The sequence below is a fragment of the Salmo trutta genome, unplaced genomic scaffold, assembly GCF_901001165.1.
Source record: "Salmo trutta unplaced genomic scaffold, fSalTru1.1, whole genome shotgun sequence".
Taxonomy (NCBI): domain Eukaryota; kingdom Metazoa; phylum Chordata; class Actinopteri; order Salmoniformes; family Salmonidae; genus Salmo; species Salmo trutta.
This window is the reverse complement of record NW_021823412.1, coordinates 190,474-218,183: the sequence shown is the minus strand read 5'-3', so window position 1 is coordinate 218,183 and position 27,710 is coordinate 190,474. Positions and strand designations below refer to the sequence as shown.

Sequence of the window (27,710 nt, the reverse complement as noted above, 5' to 3'; positions counted from 1 at the left end):
AAGGTAACTACATCTCCAGTCCGTATATATATATATAAACCATCGCCTTGCTACATCTACAACTACATCTGAAACATACAACTGGGTTCTACTGTTTGTTTCTTACTCATCCTCTACATCTGAATAGAACCAGAACCGATCCGCAACGGGCCTGTGACACCGGGACCCAGCTGGAGTGACACACAACTCACTTCAGCTGTGTAACTAATATAATATAATATAATATCTAGACACATGTCCTATTTCATTGTATAGTTCATGTGTTGTTTGTTTGGCTGACCAAATAAAGAACACTACCACAAAACCACGTGACTGTTTATTAGCAGGTCATCTGAGTAACATGACATGATGCACATAATAGAATCACACCGAAATCAAAGGCAGGCTGCTGTATCTTATCTTCCTTGCACATAGCCCATAGAAGTAACACAAGCCATAGATAAGTGACAGCAAAACCACTATTAGGACCATGGCCATGCTCCATATGCACAGATCTTTGTTATTGAGACCCATGTCTGAGTGGTAGAAAGTACTGTTATTAGGAAAGCTGCTTATAGTGGCAGACATGGCTTGTCCTCCTTCCTCGACAGACTGCCTCTGTATAGGATGAGTGTTTTCTTAGAGCCACCGCGGTTCCACAGCACCACTTTCATTCATTCGAATGAGCCTCAGAAGCTGCTGTATCAGAGGCACAGGCAACACCTAGTTTTAGGTCCCAATAGCTTGGTACCTTCACACTAGTACCTAGGCCTTGATATTGGACATCAACAATGATAAGGTAAAGGCATGCTGTAATTGTAGTCTGATCACTCTAACACAGTATATGTCATTTGATGTTGTGGTATAGTGTCAAGGACACAGCGTGAGTTCCCTTTTGTGTCTATGTGTTATAGATAATATAGGAAGGTAAATGCTCACCGACTTATCTCAATTCAATCTACATTGACATTTAAATCTCAGTTCTAGAGCTGACAATAGCTTCAGGCTATGGCACTTCGACCCTTTTCAAACTGGTGAACGCTCACCATCAATATGAGCTGTCTGACCATAGCCCTGTTTGTTACTACCACATACATATAGTAGTTAATTGACTGTGGATGGGTTAGACAAGGTTGGACTCCTGCACTGTCATACTGGAGTTTTGGTTGGAAGAGTCAGCTGTTTTTGGGTGGCGTAGGCATAAATGGACACTAAAAATCATAGATTCCTAACAGTGCCTGGATAGGTTAGACACAGTTGGAGTCTTGCACTGTCATATTGGACTCCTGCACTGTCGTATACTGGTGTTGTGTTCAGAGGGGTCAGCTGTGCTGTGATGACTGAGCATTGGTGGATACTACAACCACGGAGCATCACCATTGGGTGAAATAATGATCCATGTTGGACAAGTGGTGCTCGTCTGTGTATAAGAAGTGTAGCTCAGCTACAATGTCCGTCCATTACATTCAGCACTATTACCATGTTGTACCTTACCATAGTCATTCGGTGGTGTTGTACCCCACTGGACCATATCAACCTCATCACGGATAACATCACAACGTGGTATATGAACAGGTACTAGACATTTGACAGTTATCTGCATTGAGGTTGAACCTAAAAGGGCTACCAGCTACATAACCAAGTTAGTATGTTTGATGCAAAATCTCTGGGTTGAACCGAATGTCAATAGGATGGAGTGTGGAGATGTGGATACATTGTTGGGAAACCAAAATGCTTTGGGTCTTGTTAGCAACACCTACAGTGTCACCTACACTGCCAGTAGACCAGGACTCAGTTTCTATAAACATTTGAGTAACACAGTGGCATTAGTGAAAGGGTACGACTGGACAATACGGAAGGGTTCAACTGTTGCAGTCAATGGGACAAATATAAAGCTGTACTGTCAACACGTAAGTTCTTAAAGAACGGAAGTTCTTAAACACTGTAATCACAGTAAACATGAAATGTGTTATGTTGTCCTTTGTTAACAATTGTTTGTATGTGTCACCCCTAGGAAAGGCTAGTTGTCACTGCTGTACTGACTGGGTCATTGACCAAGATGATAACAGTTCAATGTCAAGAACCCCAGAGGATATACGACTTGATGAAGACACATGCGATCATATGCTCCAACGTCTGGGATTCCAACAGAGCACTGGGATCATATGCTCCAACGTCTGGGATTCCAACAGAGCACTGGGATCATATGCTCCAACGTCTGGGATTCCAACAGAGAACTGGGATCATATGCTCCAACGTCTGGGATTCCAACAGAGCACTGTCAGCAATGGTTACTGTTGTGTTTTATATTGTTATACTCTGCCTTACTGAATCTCTGTGCTATCCATGCCAGACGTAATAGTCTGTTGTGATATACAGTGATGATATTGAAATAGGAAATAAAAGACATAACGATATTCTGGTTGGTATTTTGGTGTTTTATTCAACAAAGCACATTGTATACATACACATACATAGATACATGTCAGGGTACAAAACATTTCGGTTTAGTTTGCGTAGCAAACACCAGAGCGCCCAGCTTTCACTTGGAGTGCACTCGTTTGTGTATAGGCGACGTGTAGGGGAGGCTCAGGGTGTCCCGGGTCCTGTAGGGGAAGCCCCTGTAGGGGAAGCCCCTAATTTTCACACTTCAATATCATCACTGTATTTCACAACAGACTATATTACCTCTGGCATGGATAGCACAGACATTCAGGAAGTCAGAGTATAACAACATAAAACAGAACAGTAACCGTCATCATCAAGTCCTAAGTGGAGTCAATTTCCAGGGGCTTCCCCTACGCGAACCCGGGCCACCCTGAGCCTCCCTTACGCGAACTCTGTGCTCATTCTGCCCTTGGGCACCGTGTGAGTTTGGGTATCGATTTTAAAACGGCTCCCCTCCTACACTACCTTCCCTGGGTTGTGGATATTGTGCCTTTGGGTATGGTTGTTATTACATGTATTAGTTATACTACACTACCCCCGGGTGGACACTAGTGGAAGGTCCTGACTCAGAACCCACAGCGTCAACAATCCGGCGAACGGGCAGTCTGCCCCGGTACTGCCCTTGGGCCCCATGTGAGTTTGGGTATCGATTCTAAAAACGCCCCCCCCCCCCCTACACTACCTTCCCTTGGTTGTGGATATTGTGCCTTTTGGGTAGGGTTGTTGTTATTTAAATCAAATCAAATTTTAATCGGTCACATACACATATTTAGCAGATGTTATTGCGGGTGTAGTGAAATGCTTGTGTTCCTAGCTCCAACAGTGCAGCTGTATCTAACAATACACAACAATACACACACATCTAAACGTAGAAGAATGGAATTAAGAAATATAGAAATATGTGAAGACAGACAGACAGACAGACAGACAGACAGACAGACAGACAGACAGACAGACAGACAGACAGACAGACAGACAGACAGACAGACAGACAGACAGACAGACAGACAGACAGACAGACGGACGCACACAAGCGCAGACAGACACATTGACGTACACACACTCTCCTTCCCGCTAACCTTATAACATGCATATGTAACAGTACTCTTCTGACGTTGTGTACAATCAATCATCGACACAAACTCCAACTTGTAACACCAGTCATGGAGCTTTATTCTGATAAGAACAGCACAAAATTGCACGTCATGCACTCAGGCACTGTACAAAATATACAACCACCCCACCAGACACAACCCCCCCCACCAGACACAACCCTCCGCACCAGACACAACCCCCCCCCACCAGACACAACCCCCCCCACCAAACACAACCCCCCCCCCCCCCACCAGACACAGCCCTCCCCACCAGACACAGTAAGTTGCTAGCTAGCATTAGCTGGAATTCTCTACAACAAAATGCACAACAAATATTCCCCAAAAAACACTGCATCTTATGTGTGATGTTGGAATAACATTTACAAACAAATGGATATAAATTGTACATTTAAATCATCACTTGGGAGTATAAAAATCACTTTTGACGTACAGTGCTTTGCAACCAACAACTTACCGCTGGTTTGGTGCTTGTTCACTGGGACGATTCTAACTGAAACATCCTCCCTCGTAAGCAAGCTACGCAAACCAGCCAATAAGATGCCATGTTGAGTAGGTGAAGGCAAGACAAAACTAAAACACAAAACCCATTGGCTTAACAATAAAGTGGCAAGGGGAATCACCAATATAACCCTGTTACACATGGATGGAGAAGGTATTCAGACTTGTGGTTTTATTTAATTCTCCATACTGGCTAATGATTATAACGGCGATTCTGATCCAACCATTAATTCCTACATTGTTGTGCTCCTGGCCTGAGAGGATAGAAGTTCAACATGTAGCTAGATGTAGAAGGCTAATGTTAACTAGCTAACGTTGCCCATGAATGGAAGTTAGGCTAGCGAGCAAGTATTTTAGCCATGTAGCCTAGGACAACAAACAAGAAAAGTGTGTACTGTATGACAGTGATGGGCCGTGTACTGTATAACAGAGTGATAGACCGTGTACTGTATAACAGAGTGATAGACCGTGTACTGTGTTGTGTCTTTGGCTATGCCGGATTAAGTGATATGACATGCTATTCTATAAAATCCTTTCTCTGTAATTAATATTACCTGATTGAGCTAATCATGTAAATGTAATTAACTAGAAAGTCGGGGCACCACGAAAGAGTGTTTATAGAGCTGTTATCTTCCGAATAAACTCTGAAAGACCTAGTAATATTTTACATCAATAGCAGTCAATATTAATCGTCACCTTATTTCAGTCTCATCTGAAATTTGTAAATTCTTGGTCATCTTCACGAACCCTGGCTAACAAGTTGAATCAGCAATACAAAATTGGGTTTAATTATTTATTTACTAAATACCTAACTAATCACACAGAATTATATATACACAGAATGCAAATTATGTCAAACAGAGAACATCCCTGGTGGACGGAACCTGTGTGATGGCTTGTTACACAAAGAGAGGGGGTTGGGCTTGAATGAAAGAGCGGGAAGACTGAGGAACAAAGGGAGAAGCTGTGCTATCGTAAATACAGTATCTTATGCATTCTAAATTACCGCCCATTTGGAAAAGGAAAATGCAATACATAAGCTAAGCTGCGCTTCTGTAGGTTGGTCGTAGATGCTGGCCGTGTTGGCCAACAGAGATCTTCCTGTCCTCGGAAGAATGTCTCCGGTGGTAAATTGGATACGTTGTAGTATCTTCGTTGTGTGTTAGACTGGATATGTCGTCTGTTCTTTCCTAGCCCACGTTTACAGGTGCTGTTGCTAACTCAACGGCTAGGATGTCTCACTTCTTTAGTGAATAAGAGTTCAAAGTTCATACCATTCATAACCAAAGCTCACGCTGAGGTTGGCTTAGTTCTGTAGTTGACATGTTATTCCTTTTAACGTATGGACCGTCGTCCTATCGTCCTCAAAACAGGAGGTTACATTTTCGTCAAGGGCTTATATAGTGGAGGGAGAGATTGTTTATAACCCATGTCTCTTCACAGGGGCGGGCCACTGATTGAGCAGGGCTCTAACCTTATGAAAACCCAATTCTCTCATTTGGAAGCTAAAATTACATTTAATCTTATCACCAATAGTTTCACATTCAAACATTTAATTTGCACAACAATTCCATGTGAATCTGATAACTACAATGTGTTGACTTTCCCAGATGCAGTTTATGTCATCCTGTCATCAGTCATAATGTCTCAGATGACAACCGAACAGATATCATATACATTAAGTACCAACGCATATTTTCAACTGGTTCTATTACCGAAATATGGTTCCTTTCCCCCCACTTGTTTGATGTTCCCAGACTCTCTATGTTTAACAAAGGCTATTCAAGAGTCCTTCAGTAGAGTCAGAGAAAGAGGGAAGGGAGAAAGGTATTTATGAGGGGGTCATAAACCTTACCCACAGAGTGATAGACCGTGTACTGTATAACAGAGTGATAGACTGTACTGTATAACAGAGTGATAGACCGTGTGCTGTATAACAGAGTGATAGACTGTGTACTGTATAACAGAGTGATAGACTGTACTGTATAACAGAGTGATAGACCGTGTACTGTATAACAGAGTGATAGACTGTACTGTATAACAGAGTGATAGACCGTGTACTGTATAACAGAGTGATAGACTGTACTGTATAACAGAGTGATAGACCGTGTACTGTATAACAGAGTGATAGACTGTACTGTATAACAGAGTGATAGACTGTACTGTATAACAGAGTGATAGACTTACAGAGTGATAGACCGTGTACTGTATAACAGAGTGATAGACTGCGTACTGTATAACAGAGTGATAGACTGTACTGTATAACAGAGTGATAGACTGTGTACTGTATAACAGAGTGATAGACCGTGTACTGTATAACAGAGTGATAGACTGTACTGTATAACAGAGTGATAGACTGTGTACTGTATAACAGAGTGATAGACCGTGTGCTGTATAACAGAGTGATAGACTGTGTACTGTATAACAGAGTGATAGACTGTACTGTATAACAGAGTGATAGACCGTGTACTGTATAACAGAGTGATAGACTGTACTGTATAACAGAGTGATAGACCGTGTACTGTATAACAGAGTGATAGACTGTACTGTATAACAGAGTGATAGACCGTGTACTGTATAACAGAGTGATAGACCGTGTACTGTATAACAGAGTGATAGACTGTGTACTGTATAACAGAGTGATAGACTGTGTACTGTATAACAGAGTGATAGACTGTGTACTGTATAACAGAGTGATAGACTGTACTGTATAACAGAGTGATAGACTGTGTACTGTATAACAGAGTGATAGACTGTGTACTGTATAACAGAGTGATAGACTGTGTACTGTATAACAGAGTGATAGACTGTACTGTATAACAGAGTGATAGACTGTGTACTGTATAACAGAGTGATAGACTGTGTACTGTATAACAGAGTGATAGACTGTGTACTGTATAACAGAGTGATAGACTGTGTCCTGTATAACAGAGTGATAGACTGCGTACTATATAACAGAGTGATAGACTGTGTACTGTATAACAGAGTGATAGACTGTGTACTGTATAACAGAGTGATAGACTGTGTACTGTATAACAGAGTGATAGACTGTGTACTGTATAACAGAGTGATAGACCGTGTACTGTATAACAGAGTGATAGACTGTGTACTGTATAACAGAGTGATAGACCGTGTACTGTATAACAGAGTGATAGACTGTGTCCTGTATAACAGAGTGATAGACTGTGTCCTGTATAACAGAGTGATAGACCGTGTACTGTATAACAGAGTGATAGACCGTGTACTGTATAACAGAGTGATAGACTGTGTACTGTATAACAGAGTGATAGACCGTGTACTGTATAACAGAGTGATAGACTGTGTACTGTATAACAGAGTGATAGACCGTGTACTGTATAACAGAGTGATAGACTGTGTACTGTATAACAGAGTGATAGACCGTGTACTGTATAACAGAGTGATAGACTGTGTACTGTATAACAGAGTGATAGACCGTGTACTGTATAACAGAGTGATAGACCGTGTACTGTATAACAGAGTGATAGACTGTGTACTGTATAACAGAGTGATAGACTATGTACTGTATAACAGAGTGATAGACTGTGTACTGTATAACAGAGTGATAGACTATGTACTGTATAACAGAGTGATAGACTGTGTACTGTATAACAGAGTGATAGACTGTGTACTGTATAACAGAGTGATAGACTGTGTACTGTATAACAGAGTGATAGACTGTGTACTGTATAACAGAGTGATAGACTGTGTACTGTATAACAGAGTGATAGACTGTGTACTGTATAACAGAGTGATAGACTGTGTACTGTATAACAGTGATAGACTGTGTACTGTATAACAGAGTGATAGATTGTGTACTGTATAACAGAGTGATAGACTGTGTACTGTATAACAGAGTGATAGACTGTGTACTGTATAACAGAGTGATAGACTGTGTACTGTATAACAGAGTGATAGACTGTGTACTGTGATAGACTGTGTACTGTATAACAGAGTGATAGACTGTGTACTGTATAACAGAGTGATAGACTGTGTACTGTATAACAGTGTACTGTATAACAGAGTGATAGACTGTGTACTGTATAACAGAGTGATAGACTGTGTACTGTATAACAGAGTGATAGACTGTGTACTGTATAACAGAGTGATAGACAGTGTACTGTATAACAGAGTGATAGACCGTGTACTGTATAACAGAGTGATAGACCGTTTTGTCAACATGACAGAGAGGAGGATGTCATTGGTGTTTCTCTACAAGTAGAGTGAGTCAACATGGTTTTTCTACTTGTAGGAACACACACAGACATCAGTACTATGAACCGTTCTTTACAACGTGCAGTAACTCTCTGTGGTTCTAAATCAATAGTTGTTTAGTGGTCAGAAAATGTCAGACACACGACCTTGCTTGACCATGCTGTAGGTCATGTCTGTTACATGTAATATACTGTGTGGATTTAACCGGACAGAGGTTGCTTTCTGGTTTTGTGGTGGTTGAATTTATTCTGCCACTGTGTCTTATTGTCTCGGCCTTTAGGCCCATAGTCTATCTCACGGTTGAAAGACGTGAATGAACAGTGATTTTATCCCCGCACTGCTACTGGTGTGCCCTCATAATTGGTGTGGATGCAATTTTAACACCCGCGCTTTAACCTGCCAAGTTGATGTATGCTTCAGAATGTTTTAATTATAGGCTATGTCCTGGCTTTTCTCTGTTTTATTTTACAATTTGTGTCATGTTATTAAATATCATCCACTATCGAGAACCACGGTCAGTAATACCCACATACATTTAGAACTGTCACTTGAGTGTTAATTTTCTTCAAATTGTATCTTACATTGTTGCATCATTGCATTCTGTTGACCTTTCTTTCCTCTGTCACGTCAGTGTAAGTTGTTCCTGAGGGTCGTTAGCATTAGAATGTGGCCCGTTTGAATCGTTATGGATCTCAGACCCCACGGAGCAGGTTAAACCTGTAGCCCGGTGCTCGGTTCACGACGACTGGACCGTTGTGATACAGTTCCATGATTAGTGAGAATTAGGGTAGATGTGTAGGACCCCTCCCTAATCAACCCCTATTGTATACTTTTTTTACACCTTCCAATGTTTCATGGATTGAACTTGAATATGACAACTTTCAGGATGAATCAAACCGCTGTATTTATTATTTATCAATATATTTTGTGTGAAAACGCTGTTGAATGAAAACACCACCAGAAAACCTCTTGGCCGGTAAGTGGGTGTTTTCAGCGGTTAAATTACATTTATTCAGCGCAGGCGAGGGAGCCACGCCTGTAAAACCCGTTATTAATAAGGTAAGTCTGAATATAAACTAATGAGAAGTGCGTAGGAAAGGCGTTGGAATAGTGCCCTTAGTGAATACACACACGCACTGCTTGAGTTAACATGAGGTGCGATCAGTTTCTCTCGCCCGTTGTATTCAGAAGAAAGGTGTTCTGACAACGATTAAACCAGTGGGTAACATTACGCAACGGAGCACCGGCCAACTTATATCGAGCACACAGCAGTGAGCAAAACGGACCACCACCTTCCTGATCCGTGTCGCAGGAAAGCATTTTCAACTTTGATTTAGCCCTACATTTAAATAGTTTATATGACCATTGTTGCTCGTCACATTTAGTTGACTGACTTGTCAAAACAGAGTGTTTTCTATAGTGACAGATTTACATAATTCCGATGCACGTCTTCTAACGCAGTTTCGTCATGCAGATAATAATCAGGATAATGTGCTGTCAGTCGCCTTTACCAATAATACTCTACCTCATATCCCTGTAGCCTATAACAATAATACTCTACCTCATATCTCTGTGGCCTATAACATCACATTGGATCATATTGATTAGGCTAATCAATATCAATCAACACCAATGTAAATAAGACTAAACCTATAATTTTGTAAAGTTGAAATCAGTATTGTATTAACTTAACAATTCTTCAGGTGTGTTTCCCTTAAATCATCTGTCTCTCTATGAAAGCCTAACTTCTCCACAACACTTTCTACATTAAATTATAAAGAACGTTACAAACCTCTGATGTTTCAGTCTTCTACCCGTAAAGTCCATTTCTTCCTCTAGTTCCTTAAACACGGACTTTCTGTGTTGGGACATGAAGTGGAGAGGGGAGGAGGGAGAGGTAGAGGGGAGGAGGGAGAGAGGGAGAGGTAGAGAGAGGGAGGGAGAGAGGGATGGAGGGAGGGAGGGAGAAAGGGAGAGGAAGAGAGAGGGAGGAGAAAGGGGGGGTGGAGAGAGGGAGGGAGGGAGGGAGAGAGAGGTGGAGAGAGGGAGGAGAAAGGGAGGAAAGAGGGGAGAGAGGGAGAGAGGGAGGAGAAAGGGGGGAGGGAGGGAGGGAGGGAGGGAGGGAGGGAGGGAGGGAGGGAGGGAGAGAGAGGTGGAGAGAGGGAGGAGAAAGGGAGGTGGAGAGAGAGGTGGAGAGAGAGGTGGAGAGAGGGAGAAGTGGAGAGAGAGGTGGAGAGAGGGAGGAGAAGGGGGGGGTGGAGGGAGGGGAGGTAGGGAGGTAGGGAGGTATCAGGGATATAATGTATAGCGCCCTATGTGGCTCTGGTGTAAAGTAGGTCACTATATAGGGAATAGGGTGTCATTTGAGACTGACTACACTACATTTACAACACCTCACCTTAACAGACTGACTACACTACATTTACAACACCTCACCTTAACAGACTGACTACACTACATTTACAGCACCTCACCTTAACAGACTGACTACACTACATTTACAACACCTCACCTTAACAGACTGACTACACTACATTTACAGCACCTCACCTTAACAGACTGACTACACTACATTTACAGCACCTCACCTTAACAGACTGACTACACTACATTTACAGCCCCTCACCTTAACAGACTGACTACACTACATTTACAGCCCCTCACCTTAACAGACTGACTACACTAGATTTACAGCACCTCACCTTAACAGACTGACTACACTACATTTACAGCACCTCACCTTAACAGACTGACTACACTACATTTACAGCACCTCACCTTAACAGACTGACTACACTACATTTACAACACCTCACCTTAACAGACTGACTACACTAGATTTACAACACCTCACCTTAACAGACTGACTACACTAGATATATTACAGTAAAGATATGCTGTGGTATATATGTAGAATATATTACAGTAAAGATATGCTGTGGTAGATATGTAGAATATATTACAGTAAAGATATGCTGTGGTATATATGTAGAATATATTACAGTAAAGATATGCTGTGGTATATATGTAGAATATATTACAGTAAAGATATGCTGTGGTATATATGTAGAATATATTACAGTAAAGATATGCTGTGGTATATATGTAGAATATATTACAGTAAAGATATGCTGTGGTATATATGTAGAATATATTACAGTAAAGATATGCTGTGGTATATATGTAGAATATATTACAGTAAAGATATGCTGTGGTAGATATGTAGAATATATTACAGTAAAGATATGCTGTGGTAGATATGTAGAATATATTACAGTAAAGATATGCTGTGGTATATATGTAGAATATATTACAGTAAAGATATGCTGTGGTAGATATGTAGAATATATTACAGTAAAGATATGCTGTGGTAGATATGTAGAATATATTACAGTAAAGATATGCTGTGGTAGATATGTAGAATATATTACAGTAAAGATATGCTGTGGTAGATATGTAGAATATATTACAGTAAAGATATGCTGTGGTAGATATGTAGAATATATTACAGTAAAGATATGCTGTGGTATATATGTAGAATATATTACAGTAAAGATATGCTGTGGTATATATGTAGAATATATTACAGTAAAGATATGCTGTGGTATATATAGGTAGAATATATTACAATAAAGATATGCTGTGGTATATATGTAGAATATATTACAGTAAAGATATGCTGTGGTAGATATGTAGAATATATTACAGTAAAGATATGCTGTGGTATATATGTAGAATATATTACAGTAAAGATATGCTGTGGTATATATGTAGAATATATTACAGTAAAGATATGCTGTGGTATATATGTAGAATATATTACAATAAAGATATGCTGTGGTATATCTTTATTGCAAAAACGGCTTAAGGACAACAAAGTCAAGGTATTGGAGAGGCCATCACAAAGCCCTGACCTCAATCCTATAGAAAATGTGTGGGCAGAACTGAAAAAGCGTTTGCGAGCATGGAGGCCTACAAACCTGACTCGGTTACACCAGCTTTGTCAGGAGGAATTAGCCAAAATTCACCCAACTTATTGTGGGAAGGTTGTGGAAGGCTACCCAAAACATTTGAGCCAAGTTAAACAATTTAAAGGCAATGCTACCAAATACTAATTGAGTGTATGTAAACGTCTGACCCACTGGGAATGTGATGAAAGAAAGAAAAGCCGAAATAAACTATTATTCTGACATTCTTAAAATAAAGTGGTGATCCTAACTGACCTAAAACAGGGAATTTTTACTTGGATTAAATATCAGGAATTGTGAAAAACTGAGTTTAAATGTATTTGGCTAAGGTGTATGTAAACTTCCGACTTCAACTGTAGTAACTAAAGAGCACACACAGACAACATGCACACGACGGGGATGCGTTCGCTCATCAGCGCTAGTTTCCTACGATGAGCAGAAATTATACTTGATAACTGAAGATTAAAACTATCCTTAAAATATGTTTTGTAGTTTGTAGATTTGCAAAAATATATTTTTTAGCTGTTTATCTCTGGGTTGACACTGAGTTGGCTTTGAATTCTGCAGATTTATTCCAGGGCTTCTACTTGTCAGTCCCAACGGAGCCAAGAGCATCGCAGCTCTCACCCTCCCATTCCCTCCGCTAGACCAGAGCTGGTTCCCATGAATATTGCCAGTAAGTGGATTGTTCCACGAAATGTGTGTCTTTTGATTCTCTGATATTTAATGTATAAATGATGCACTAATTAAAAAGCCAACTATTTTTGTGGAACGACTCAAAATTTACTACAAACTTGAAACTTGTGTTAAAGTTAAACACTGAATCCATTAGAATATAGAATATTATTGAAACGTTGAACTATATGTATCATTGCAAGTAAAATGTCAAAACATTTTTGCAATCGCAATCTTGTCTGTCAGGATCGTCTTGCGTGTGTGATAAGAGAATTATCTAATAAAGGTAAATGAATCAATAAACCATGATGAATTATTAGTCATACAGCAGGGTTAATAAATAATCAATGTAATGATCAATGTAGTGATCGATTAGTCTGATTAGTTCCGGAAAGTCCAGGAACCAGTGGAGAGGGAAAGAAATGTGTGTATGCAATTAGTATAGAGAGATAGAGAAGCAGATGGTCAAGGGAGTAAAACCTCAGAGAGTTCCTAACCTTGAAGGAAAGGAACAGGCTGAGCCAGAAGGTGATAAACAGTGTGAGAAGTCAATGGGGGTTGCAGGTCACCAACGGATTGTGTGTAAATGCATGTGCGTAAGTAAGCAAGAACTATATAATGACTGTTTTGTTATCCTGACGCCAGAACGTTCTCATGAATAAAGCTACGGAAACCTTTTGCAGAAAGCTGAGTCCTTGCCTAATTATTTTAACCCATTGTCTTACAAACCTTGGGCATTAGTCAAGGCGAATTGATTATTGATTATTATCATAAAGATATAAAATTCTTATAACAGTGTGACAACCCCATATTTCCACAGTGTCAACAAAATGTTCTCCTTTCAGAATTTCAGAAGTGTGTCCTAACTAAATTGGTGGAGATATTGGAGGAGGTGAAACGTGTTGGGAGAGCAGAGCCCTGTGACTCTGAGTTCCATGTGAAGAGGATGGAGACGAAGACTTTGAGCAACTAGACAAGCAGCTCCAAAGTGTAGATGCACAGAATCTGATGGTGAAATTGACATTTACTTTGACATTTCATTTACACTGTAGATTTAGTCAGCATTTTTCACACTACCGACCGAAAGCTATACAATTAGTTAATTTCAGTCTTATAAGCAATGCCTGTAGATATATTTTTTTAAGTAGTCATACTGAGACAGTGGTTACTGCATAACTTCCGGTGTTTCAAACAAAGTCTCTTGATACAGATTGCAAGGTTAAGCAAAATTGGTGGTAAGGACACAAAGGACTGCCAACAAGGTCATGTTGGTATGTCATATCTCTAGAATGGATCCAATAAGGAAGTCATTTTAAAGGTATCGTTAGTGATACAAACTGTCTGCAACAAAGACAGTAAATCCAAGAGCCTTTTCTCCTCAGCAGTTTTAAAGTGTTCCATTCATAAAGTACTTCCTATGTGTGCTTGACTATCAGGCTCTTTACCAACGGCCTGACGTCCTTGTTCAACTTCAACGGCCATCACGCAAAGCGGGGACTAGGAAACACAACTGTGTACTCTGTTGTCAACGGTCCCTACAAACACGTCATTATTCTGTAGTATATTTTGTATTAATAACTGGGTGGTTTGAGCCCTGAAAGTTGATTGGCTAACAGCCATGGTATATTTGAGCAATAATACATGAGAGAGCCAATGTGTTATGATGACATTTTACCATAGCCATAAAAACAAAGTCCTCCGGGTGTTGTGGTACCGTAACCACACAATACATGGTTACAGTCTGTATCCAGGCAACGCTGAGTTGCGTTGTGCATAAGAACAGCCTTTACTACACCCTCCCATTTGCTGAAAGGGTCACTAAGGTCACAGAATCAAAATGACCTGCTCTGTCTGTTTTAACAGGCTAGATTCTTATTTTGTCTTCTAAACCAATTATTCATTTGCATGGTGGTAATTTGTGTAGTCCCTTTTTGAGAAGAATGGTTTTAGGAGCTTGGCAATTTAGATTTATTAACAACAGTCGTCGTTTATTAACCACAGATTTTTACCTTGTCAGCTCGATCCAACAACTCAAACCACTAGGCTACCTGCCGCCCACCACCTTGAATGAGGTGATCATGTGATCTTAATGGCCTTTTAACTTACTGACACACAAGTTCTAAAAATGTTTAACGGTCAACACAACGTGACAGGTTCTCAAATTCTGGTTTTATTTATATTTTGCTCTGCTGTAGCCCTAATAAAAGCTTTACCATTTGTCGTTCTTCATTAGAGCAGACACTAGTATGTCATTATGCTGGTGTTGTTCAGCTTTCTGGCCTGTTATCAATTAGTCCTTATTATTACTTCATTTCATCACACAACCTACTAGTCCAGCATTTAAATACATTCAAGCATTCTCATGAATAATTATCCTACAGTATACAATGGCCTAAATAATAATAACAAAGGCTTTATCATTGTTTTTCATTAGTACAGATCAACTCTCTGGTACACCTATCATTTATTTTGTGTTGTTTACACTGTACCAAGCAATCAGGAACAATATATATATATATAGTAGCCTATAGCGCTCATCTGCCTTTGTCTCCTGAGCAACCAGTCCGCTAAACATTCCACCATTTAAGCTGAATTGTTTACTTGCGATCTCTGCATATTGACAAATATATTAGGCTGCAGTTGTTCAGAGTTTACCAATGAATGTGATTATAATAGTCTATTAGGGAGGAGTGAAGGAGACAACTGGCGCCATTCAAACAGGCCCTCGTCTTTTCTACACTGCGTGCAAGTTTGAGCCCGGCCATAATCAACTGTCAACCCCTGAGAAGGACAACTTTAACAACTTATCTTGTAAATATATTGTTTTATCTTTTTTGATAGACGCGGAAAAGCAAAACACATTTATCCACTTGTAAATGATTCTGAATAAATGTAATACATTATAATTATTACTGCACCACACAAAATATCCACCATTGATTAGTGATAAACCGGTGGTTTGAGCCCTGAATGCTGATTTAAGTGCCTTGGGGAACCTGTAAGATCCTCCATATCCATTAGTCTTTTCTATAACTTACTGTGTTTATTTTGGTGTTAAGAGCTGCAGTCTAGAAATGGAACAGCAAGGCCACTGACCATGATGTTCAGAGAGCTGTGGCAGACCACCTCAAGCTCCTGGTAGAGCCGGAAGTGGTGGTTTCCAAGTCTCCACAACAACGGCGCTGTTGCTAACGCAGCGAAATACAGCTATCATTTTGATGGATAATTATTCAATTAATTATATTTATTTGAACTTAACTGTATTTTGTTTATTATCATTGTTTTATATCGTGTTCTTTGACTGAATGTTTTGTGCAAATACTAGAGTAATGTAATGAGTAGTGTGATTGTTCATTTAAAGAAATGACAGACCATTTTGTGGTTACTGCCTCCACGTGTATAGGCTACAAGTACACTGAAATGATGTTATTTGCAAGTCGTTTAAACAACGACCTGAAAAATACATTATTTCATCTTTCACTTTCAACCAAAACGGGCCGTAGACGGACGTCTTTTCAACTTTCAACCAAAACCGAATGTATATTAGCCGTCGGGCATAGTCGTCTTTTTAAGGACAGTTTGCTGGGTGGGACTTTTCTACTGTATCTTAGTCCGTTCAGCTCTGACAACGCTCATCCATATTTATATAGTCTAAATTCATTCCTACTGAGATTTGTGTGTATTGGGTAAATGTTGTGTAATTTGTTAGATATTACTGCACTGTCGGAGCTAGAAGCACTTCGCTATACCCGCAATAACATCTGATAATCACGTGAAAGTGACCAATAAGATTTGATTTGCAGTAGTAGGCGACTGTTTCTCCTCCATATCCGGGGTCGTAATGCCACCCTGTGGTCGATGGTGGAATCATATTTTACTGAGGAGCAGAAAACAAGCGTGATGAAACTATTCCTGCAATGTCTGGAACGCTACAAAACACCAGAAATAGTTGGTGTCTTTCGGTTGGCTGTGGGAGCACGAATGTGATTTCAGCATTTTGGTACATCGCCTACTTGTCTGTAATCAGACGGATATTTAGACAAACAGTTCAATGTATATAGAATGTCTACCGTGTTGCATGATGGGAAAATAGTCAGACAGCGATATAATATAATAAAACAAAGTGCATCGCTTTTCCACCGCTTTGTCCACAACTGTATTAGTAAACGTTATTAGACCCTGGTCGATATGATGTGGTATTGTCAGTAGTAGAAGTGGTAACCGTTAGACAAACACCTTTGTCCTGGAATGAGTTCCCCTCTACCAACGTGTACAACTCATACTTACCTGGCAAGGGAGACACCGTGATCAAGAAGGCGGTTCACCCAGGGCGAGGCTCAGCCATTGCACTCCGGCTGTGCTGACCCCTGCGAATTTCCCAAATGTGGAAATCTCGATTGCATAATTTCTGGTAGTGGGGGACTGCGTTCGCGCTCTCCCCTGAGCTTGATGTTAAAAATAATGTATTAACTGGTATTCCGAGTTATAACTCTATTGACAAAGAGATTTATCATTTACATTTTCTTCCTTATCAGATGAATGGTTATAGAATGTAGGATATATTTAAAAGCCAACTAAGGCCTCAGAGATACATTTTGTCTTCTGATAACCACAATGTGTGTGATCTGTTATTGTAGCACTGGTGATTATTTATGCCTGTCATGTCCTGATTATGTCAAGGAAAAGGCCTACTTGTGAATGGATCATTTTGCGCCCTCAGATGTAATCTGGATTGAGGTGTTTTATTCGCTAGATAATTAAGTCATTTATATGACCGTTTGTAATTTAAGACCACAATAAACAGGCTGCCTCACATACGGTCGTGATTGGGAGTCCCATATCATCTGAAATGGAATCGGTCTATATCACCAAGGCTCATCAACTTTGTATATTGTATCCATTACCATTCCACAGACATTTCCCTGGTCAGCTATTACCATGACAACAGACATTTCCCTGGTCAACCGTTACCACGACAACAGCCATTTCCCTGGTCAACCATTACCATGACAACAGACATTTCCATGGTCAACCATTACCATGACAACAGACATTTCCCTGGTCAACAGTTACCACGACAACAGCCATTTCCCTGGTCAACCATTACCATGACAACAGACATTTCCCTGGTCAACTATTCCACAGACATTTTCCTGATCCACTTATTTCCTGATGAAGTCAGTCAAAACAGAGATGTCAGTGGAGTGGGTCTTTCTAAAACCAGACTGTAGTTTGGATAAAATAGTATTCTTGCCAGTATATTCCTCTATCTGTTCATAAATTACTTTTTCCAGCATCTTAGACCGCTCACTCAAAATTGATACAGGTCTGTTTTGCTGCCCTTCTTGTGGATAGGGGTCACTCTAGCATTGGCCATATACCACAAACCCCCAGAAGGTCATTATTGATATTAGAAACTGGTTACCAACTAAATTAGAACAGTAAAAATATTCGTTTTTGTCAATCTGCATTCAGGGCTCAAACCACCCAGTTTATAATTTATAATAGATCACCTGTCTGAAAAGTACTACAAACTATGAGTTGCAGTAGCCTATTCAATTGGCCCAGCGTTGTCCAGGTTTGGCCGGTGTAGGCCTTCATTGTAAATAAGAACTTGTTTCTTTGGGATAGGTGGGACAGTAGCGTCCCACCTGGCCACCATCCGGTGAAATTGCAGAGTGCGAAATTCAAATTATATTACTATAAATATTAAACTTTCATGAAATCACAAGTGCAACACATCAAAATAAAGCTTAACTTGTTGTTAAAAAAAAAACAGCCTACAACTCTTTCTAATGACTGTTGACATCTAGTGGAAGTCCTAGGAACTGCAATCGGGCACGATTTCGCCCTTTTATAAAAGTGCCAGCCATTGATATCAGTGGTAGGAGGATTTCTTTTGGGGGGAGGGGGATGGTTTGTCCTCGGCGTTTCGCCTGCCATTTCAGTTCTGTTTTACTCACAGACGTTATTTTAACAGTTTTAGAAACTTTAGAGTGTTTTCTATCCATATCTATCAATGCATATCCTAGCTTCTGGGCCTGAGTAGCATGCAGTTTACTTTGCGCATGCTTTTCATCCGGAAGTCAAAATATCGCCCCCTATCCCTAGTAGCTACTACTGTGTCTTGTTGTTGTTGATGAAGTAGTAGGCGACTGTTTCTCCTTTATATCTGGGGTCGTATGTGATGAAACTATTCCTACAATGTCTGGAACGCTACAAAACACCAGAAATAGTTGGTGTCTTTCGGTCGGCTGTGTAAGCACGAATGTGATTTCAGCATTTCTACCGTGTTGCATGATGGGAAAAATAGTCAGACAGCGATATAATATAATAAAACAAAGTGCATCGCTTTTCCACCGTTTTGTCCGCAACTGTATTAGTAAACGTTATTAGACCCTGGTCGATATGATGTGGTATTGTCAGTAGTAGAAGTGGTAACCGTTAGCCAAACACCTTTGTCCTGGAATGAGTTCCCCTCTACCAACTTGTACAACTCATACTTACCTGGCAAGGGAGACACCGTGATCAAGAAGGCGGTTCACCCAGGGCGAGGCTCAGCCATTGCACTCTGGCTGTGCTGACCCCTGCGAATTTCCCAAATGTGGAAATCTCGATTGCATAATTTCTGGTAGTGGGGAACTGCGTTCGCGCTCTCCCCTGATCTTGATGTTAAAAATAATGTATAATCTGGTATTCCGAGTTATAACTCTTTTGACAAAGAGATTTATCATCATTTACATTTTCTTCCTTATCAGATGAATGGTTATAGAATGTTGGATATATTTAAAAGCCAACTAAGGCCTCAGAGATACATTTTGTCTTCTGATAACCACAATGTGTGTGATCTGTTATTGTAGCACTGGTGATTATTTATGCCTGTCATGTCCTGATTATGTCAAGGAAAAGGCCTACTTGTGAATGGATCATTTTGCGCCCTCAGATGTAATCTGGATTGAGGTGTTTTATTCGCTAGATAATTAAGTCATTTATATGACCGTTTGTAATTTAAGACCACAATAAACAGGCTGCCTCACATACGGTCGTGATTGGGAGTCCCATATCATCTGAAATGGAATCGGTCTATATCACCAAGGCTCATCAACTTTGTATATTGTATCCATTACCATTCCACAGACATTTCCCTGGTCAGCTATTACCATGACAACAGACATTTCCCTGGTCAACCGTTACCACGACAACAGCCATTTCCCTGGTCAACCATTACCATGACAACAGACATTTCCCTGGTCAACCATTACCATGACAACAGACATTTGCCTGGTCAACCATTAACATTCCACAGACATTTCCCTGGTCAACCATTACCATGACAACAGACATTTCCCTGGTCAACTATTCCACAGACATTTTCCTGATCCACTTATTTCCTGATGAAGTCAGTCAAAACAGAGATGTCAGTGGAGTGGGTCTTTCTAAAACCAGACTGTAGTTTGGATAAAAGAGTATTCTTGCCAGTATATTCCTCTATCTGTTCATAAATTACTTTTTCCAGCATCTTAGACCGTTCACTCAAAATTGATACAGGTCTGTTTTGCTGCCCTTCTTGTGGATAGGGGTCACTCTAGCATTGGCCATATACCACAAACCCCCAGAAGGGCATTATTGATATTAGAAACTGGTTACCAACTAAATTAGAACAAGTAAAAATATTCGTTTTTGTCAATCTGCATTCAGGGCTCAAACCACCCAGTTTATAATTTATAATAGATCACCTGTCTGAAAAGTACTACAAACTATGAGTTGCAGTAGCCTATTCAATTGGCCCAGCGTTGTCCAGGTTTGGCCGGTGTAGGCCTTCATTGTAAATAAGAACTTGTTTCTTTGGGATAGGTGGGACAGTAGCGTCCCACCTGGCCACCATCCGGTGAAATTGCAGAGTGCGAAATTCAAATTATATTACTATAAATATTAAACTTTCATGAAATCACAAGTGCAACACATCAAAATAAAGCTTAACTTGTTGTTAAAAAAAAACAGCCTACAACTCTTTCTAATGACTGTTGACATCTAGTGGAAGTCCTAGGAACTGCAATCGGGCACGATTTCGCCCTTTTATAAAAGTGCCAGCCATTGATATCAGTGGTAGGAGGATTTCTTTTGGGGGGAGGGGGATGGTTTGTCCTCGGCGTTTCGCCTGCCATTTCAGTTCTGTTTTACTCACAGACGTTATTTTAACAGTTTTAGAAACTTTAGAGTGTTTTCTATCCATATCTATCAATGCATATCCTAGCTTCTGGGCCTGAGTAGCATGCAGTTTACTTTGCGCATGCTTTTCATCCGGAAGTCAAAATATCGCCCCCTATCCCTAGTAGCTACTACTGTGTCTTGTTGTTGTTGATGAAGTAGTAGGCGACTGTTTCTCCTTTATATCTGGGGTCGTATGTGATGAAACTATTCCTACAATGTCTGGAACGCTACAAAACACCAGAAATAGTTGGTGTCTTTCGGTCGGCTGTGTAAGCACGAATGTGATTTCAGCATTTCTACCGTGTTGCATGATGGGAAAAATAGTCAGACAGCGATATAATATAATAAAACAAAGTGCATCGCTTTTCCACCGTTTTGTCCGCAACTGTATTAGTAAACGTTATTAGACCCTGGTCGATATGATGTGGTATTGTCAGTAGTAGAAGTGGTAACCGTTAGCCAAACACCTTTGTCCTGGAATGAGTTCCCCTCTACCAACTTGTACAACTCATACTTACCTGGCAAGGGAGACACCGTGATCAAGAAGGCGGTTCACCCAGGGCGAGGCTCAGCCATTGCACTCTGGCTGTGCTGACCCCTGCGAATTTCCCAAATGTGGAAATCTCGATTGCATAATTTCTGGTAGTGGGGGACTGCGTTCGCGCTCTCCCCTGATCTTGATGTTAAAATAATGTATAAACTGGTATTCCGAGTTATAACTCTTTTGACAAAGAGATTTATCATCATTTACATTTTCTTCCTTATCAGATGAATGGTTATAGAATGTAGGATATATTTAAAAGCCAACTAAGGCCTCAGAGATACATTTTGTCTTCTGATAACCACAATGTGTGTGATCTGTTATTGTAGCACTGGTGATTATTTATGCCTGTCATGTCCTGATTATGTCAAGGAAAAGGCCTACTTGTGAATGGATCATTTTGCGCCCTCAGATGTAATCTGGATTGAGGTGTTTTATTCGCTAGATAATTAAGTCATTTATATGACCGTTTGTAACTTTAAGACCACAATAAACAGGCTGCCTCACATACGGTCGTGATTGGGAGTCCCATATCATCTGAAATGGAATCGGTCTATATCACCAAGGCTCATCAACTTTGTATATTGTATCCATTACCATTCCACAGACATTTCCCTGGTCAGCTATTACCATGACAACAGACATTTCCCTGGTCAACCGTTACCACGACAACAGCCATTTCCCTGGTCAACCATTACCATGACAACAGACATTTCCCTGGTCAACCATTACCATGACAACAGACATTTGCCTGGTCAACCATTAACATTCCACAGACATTTCCCTGGTCAACCATTACCATGACAACAGACATTTCCCTGGTCAACTATTCCACAGACATTTTCCTGATCCACTTATTTCCTGATGAAGTCAGTCAAAACAGAGATGTCAGTGGAGTGGGTCTTTCTAAAACCAGACTGTAGTTTGGATAAAAGAGTATTCTTGCCAGTATATTCCTCTATCTGTTCATAAATTACTTTTTCCAGCATCTTAGACCGTTCACTCAAAATTGATACAGGTCTGTTTTGCTGCCCTTCTTGTGGATAGGGGTCACTCTAGCATTGGCCATATACCACAAACCCCCAGAAGGGCATTATTGATATTAGAAACTGGTTACCAACTAAATTAGAACAAGTAAAAATATTCGTTTTTGTCAATCTGCATTCAGGGCTCAAACCACCCAGTTTATAATTTATAATAGATCACCTGTCTGAAAAGTACTACAAACTATGAGTTGCAGTAGCCTATTCAATTGGCCCAGCGTTGTCCAGGTTTGGCCGGTGTAGGCCTTCATTGTAAATAAGAACTTGTTTCTTTGGGATAGGTGGGACAGTAGCGTCCCACCTGGCCACCATCCGGTGAAATTGCAGAGTGCGAAATTCAAATTATATTACTATAAATATTAAACTTTCATGAAATCACAAGTGCAACACATCAAAATAAAGCTTAACTTGTTGTTAAAAAAAACAGCCTACAACTCTTTCTAATGACTGTTGACATCTAGTGGAAGTCCTAGGAACTGCAATCGGGCACGATTTCGCCCTTTTATAAAAGTGCCAGCCATTGATATCAGTGGTAGGAGGATTTCTTTTGGGGGGAGGGGGATGGTTTGTCCTCGGCGTTTCGCCTGCCATTTCAGTTCTGTTTTACTCACAGACGTTATTTTAACAGTTTTAGAAACTTTAGAGTGTTTTCTATCCATATCTATCAATGCATATCCTAGCTTCTGGGCCTGAGTAGCATGCAGTTTACTTTGCGCATGCTTTTCATCCGGAAGTCAAAATATCGCCCCCTATCCCTAGTAGCTACTACTGTGTCTTGTTGTTGTTGATGAAGTAGTAGGCGACTGTTTCTCCTTTATATCTGGGGTCGTATGTGATGAAACTATTCCTACAATGTCTGGAACGCTACAAAACACCAGAAATAGTTGGTGTCTTTCGGTCGGCTGTGTAAGCACGAATGTGATTTCAGCATTTCTACCGTGTTGCATGATGGGAAAAATAGTCAGACAGCGATATAATATAATAAAACAAAGTGCATCGCTTTTCCACCGTTTTGTCCGCAACTGTATTAGTAAACGTTATTAGACCCTGGTCGATATGATGTGGTATTGTCAGTAGTAGAAGTGGTAACCGTTAGCCAAACACCTTTGTCCTGGAATGAGTTCCCCTCTACCAACTTGTACAACTCATACTTACCTGGCAAGGGAGACACCGTGATCAAGAAGGCGGTTCACCCAGGGCGAGGCTCAGCCATTGCACTCTGGCTGTGCTGACCCCTGCGAATTTCCCAAATGTGGAAATCTCGATTGCATAATTTCTGGTAGTGGGGGACTGCGTTCGCGCTCTCCCCTGATCTTGATGTTAAAAATAATGTATAAACTGGTATTCCGAGTTATAACTCTTTTGACAAAGAGATTTATCATCATTTACATTTTCTTCCTTATCAGATGAATGGTTATAGAATGTAGGATATATTTAAAAGCCAACTAAGGCCTCAGAGATACATTTTGTCTTCTGATAACCACAATGTGTGTGATCTGTTATTGTAGCACTGGTGATTATTTATGCCTGTCATGTCCTGATTATGTCAAGGAAAAGGCCTACTTGTGAATGGATCATTTTGCGCCCTCAGATGTAATCTGGATTGAGGTGTTTTATTCGCTAGATAATTAAGTCATTTATATGACCGTTTGTAACTTAAGACCACAATAAACAGGCTGCCTCACATACGGTCGTGATTGGGAGTCCCATATCATCTGAAATGGAATCGGTCTATATCACCAAGGCTCATCAACTTTGTATATTGTATCCATTACCATTCCACAGACATTTCCCTGGTCAGCTATTACCATGACAACAGACATTTCCCTGGTCAACCGTTACCACGACAACAGCCAATCCCCTGGTCAACCATTACCATGACAACAGACATTTCCCTGGTCAACCATTACCATGACAACAGACATTTCCCTGGTCAACCATTACCATGACAACAGACATTTCCCTGGTCAACCATTAACATTCCACAGACATTTCCCTGGTCAACCATTACAATGCCACAGACATTTCCCTGGTCAACTATTCCACAGACATTTTCCTGATCCACTTATTTCCTGATGAAGTCAGTCAAAACAGAGATGTCAGTGGAGTGGGTCTTTCTAAAACCAGACTGTAGTTTGGATAAAAGAGTATTCTTGCCAGTATATTCCTCTATCTGTTCATAAATTACTTTTTCCAGCATCTTAGACCGCTCACTCAAAATTGATACAGGTCTGTTTTGCTGCCCTTCTTGTGGATAGGGGTCACTCTAGCATTGGCCATATACCACAAACCCCCAGAAGGGCATTATTGATATTAGAAACTGGTTACCAACTAAATTAGAACAAGTAAAAATATTCGTTTTTGTCAATCTGCATTCAGGGCTCAAACCACCCAGTTTATAATTTATAATAGATCACCTGTCTGAAAAGTACTACAAACTATGAGTTGCAGTAGCCTATTCAATTGGCCCAGCGTTGTCCAGGTTTGGCCGGTGTAGGCCTTCATTGTAAATAAGAACTTGTTTCTTTGGGATAGGTGGGACAGTAGCGTCCCACCTGGCCACCATCCGGTGAAATTGCAGAGTGCGAAATTCAAATTATATTACTATAAATATTAAACTTTCATGAAATCACAAGTGCAACACATCAAAATAAAGCTTAACTTGTTGTTAAAAAAAAACAGCCTACAACTCTTTCTAATGACTGTTGACATCTAGTGGAAGTCCTAGGAACTGCAATCGGGCACGATTTCGCCCTTTTATAAAAGTGCCAGCCATTGAAATCAGTGGTAGGAGGATTTCTTTTGGGGGGAGGGGGATGGTTTGTCCTCGGCGTTTCGCCTGCCATTTCAGTTCTGTTTTACTCACAGACGTTATTTTAACAGTTTTAGAAACTTTAGAGTGTTTTCTATCCATATCTATCAATGCAAATCCTAGCTTCTGGGCCTGAGTAGCATGCAGTTTACTTTGCGCATGCTTTTCATCCGGAAGTCAAAATATCGCCCCCTATCCCTAGTAGCTACTACTGTGTCTTGTTGTTGTTGATGAAGTAGTAGGCGACTGTTTCTCCTTTATATCTGGGGTCGTATGTGATGAAACTATTCCTACAATGTCTGGAACGCTACAAAACACCAGAAATAGTTGGTGTCTTTCGGTTGGCTGTGTAAGCACGAATGTGATTTCAGCATTTCTACCGTGTTGCATGATGGGAAAAATAGTCAGACAGCGATATAATATAATAAAACAAAGTGCATCGCTTTTCCACCGCTTTGTCCGCAACTGTATTAGTAAACGTTATTAGACCCTGGTCGATATGATGTGGTATTGTCAGTAGTAGAAGTGGTAACCGTTAGACAAACACCTTTGTCCTGGAATGAGTGCCCCTCTACCAACGTGTACAACTCATACTTACCTGGCAAGGGAGACACCGTGATCAAGAAGGCGGTTCACCCAGGGCGAGGCTCAGCCATTGCACTCCGGCTGTGCTGACCCCTGCGAATTTCCCAAATGTGGAAATCTCGATTGCATAATTTCTGGTAGTGGGGGACTGCGTTCGCGCTCTCCCCTGATCTTGATGTTAAAAATAATGTATAATCTGGTATTCCGAGTTATAACTCTTTTGACAAAGAGATTTATCATCATTTACATTTTCTTCCTTTTCAGATGAATGGTTATAGAATGTAGGATATATTTTAAAGCCAACTAAGGCCTCAGAGATACATTTTGTCTTCTGATAACCACAATGTGTGTGATCTGTTATTGTAGCACTGGTGATTATTTATGCCTGTCATGTCCTGATTATGTCAAGGAAAAGGCCTACTTGTGAATGGATCATTTTGCGCCCTCAGATGTAATCTGGATGAGGTGTTTTATTCGCTAGATAATTAAGTCATTTATATGACCGTTTGTAATTTAAGACCACAATAAACAGGCTGCCTCACATACGGTCGTGATTGGGAGTCCCATATCATCTGAAATGGAATCGGTCTATATCACCAAGGCTCATCAACTTTGTATATTGTATCCATTACCATTCCACAGACATTTCCCTGGTCAGCTATTACCATGACAACAGACATTTCCCTGGTCAACCGTTACCACGACAACAGCCATTTCCCTGGTCAACCATTACCATGACAACAGACATTTCCCTGGTCAACCATTACCATGACAACAGACATTTCCCTGGTCAACCATTAACATTCCACAGACATTTCCCTGGTCAAACCATTACCATGACAACAGACATTTCCCTGGTCAACTATTCCACAGACATTTTCCTGATCCACTTATTTCCTGATGAAGTCAGTCAAAACAGAGATGTCAGTGGAGTGGGTCTTTCTAAACCAGACTGTAGTTTGGATAAAAGAGTATTCTTGCCAGTATATTCCTCTATCTGTTCATAAATTACTTTTTCCAGCATCTTAGACCGCTCACTCCAAATTGCTACAGGTCTGTTTGCTGCCCTTCTTGTGGATAGGGGTCACTCTAGCATTGGCCATATACCACAAACCCCAGAAGGGCATTATTGATATTAGAAACTGGTTACCACCTGAAATTAGAAACAATGTAAAATAGTTCGTTTTTGTCAATCGCATTCAGGGCTCAACCACCCAGTTTATAATTTATAATAGATCACCTGTCTGAAAAGTACTACAAAACTATGAGGTTGCAGTAGCCTATTCAATTGGCCCAGCGTTGTCCAGGTTTGGCCGGTGTAGGCCTTCATTGTAAATAAGAACTTGTTTCTTTGGGATAGGTGGGACAGTAGCGTCCCACCTGGCCACCATCCGGTGAAATTGCAGAGCGCGAAATTCAAATTAAATTACTATAAATATTAAACTTTCATGAAATCACAAGTGCAACACATCAAAATAAAGCTTAACTTGTTGTTCAAAAAAAACAGCCTGCAACTCTTTCTAACGACTGTTGACATCTAGTGGAAGTCCTAGGAACTGCAATCGGGCACGATTTCGCCCTTTTATAAAAGTGCCAGCCATT

General features: G+C 40.5%; 5 non-coding genes across 5 annotated transcripts; all 5 read left to right on the top strand.

The window, feature by feature from the left end:
* The first annotated feature begins 17,195 nt into the window (after positions 1 to 17,195).
* On the top strand, positions 17,196 to 17,359 carry LOC115190861 (U1 spliceosomal RNA). The gene has a single exon (XR_003877444.1). It is a non-coding gene; the product is annotated as a U1 spliceosomal RNA (small nuclear RNA).
* Positions 17,360 to 19,415: 2,056 nt separating this feature from the next.
* Positions 19,416 to 19,579, top strand: LOC115190875 (U1 spliceosomal RNA). Its single transcript, XR_003877457.1, has one exon. It is a non-coding gene; the product is annotated as a U1 spliceosomal RNA (small nuclear RNA).
* Positions 19,580 to 21,637: 2,058 nt separating this feature from the next.
* On the top strand, positions 21,638 to 21,801 carry LOC115190866 (U1 spliceosomal RNA). The gene has a single exon (XR_003877449.1). It is a non-coding gene; the product is annotated as a U1 spliceosomal RNA (small nuclear RNA).
* A 2,057-nt stretch (positions 21,802 to 23,858) lies between these two features.
* On the top strand, positions 23,859 to 24,022 carry LOC115190865 (U1 spliceosomal RNA). Its single transcript, XR_003877448.1, has one exon. It is a non-coding gene; the product is annotated as a U1 spliceosomal RNA (small nuclear RNA).
* Positions 24,023 to 26,113: 2,091 nt separating this feature from the next.
* Positions 26,114 to 26,277, top strand: LOC115190850 (U1 spliceosomal RNA). Its single transcript, XR_003877433.1, has one exon. It is a non-coding gene; the product is annotated as a U1 spliceosomal RNA (small nuclear RNA).
* The last annotated feature ends 1,433 nt before the right edge of the window (positions 26,278 to 27,710 follow it).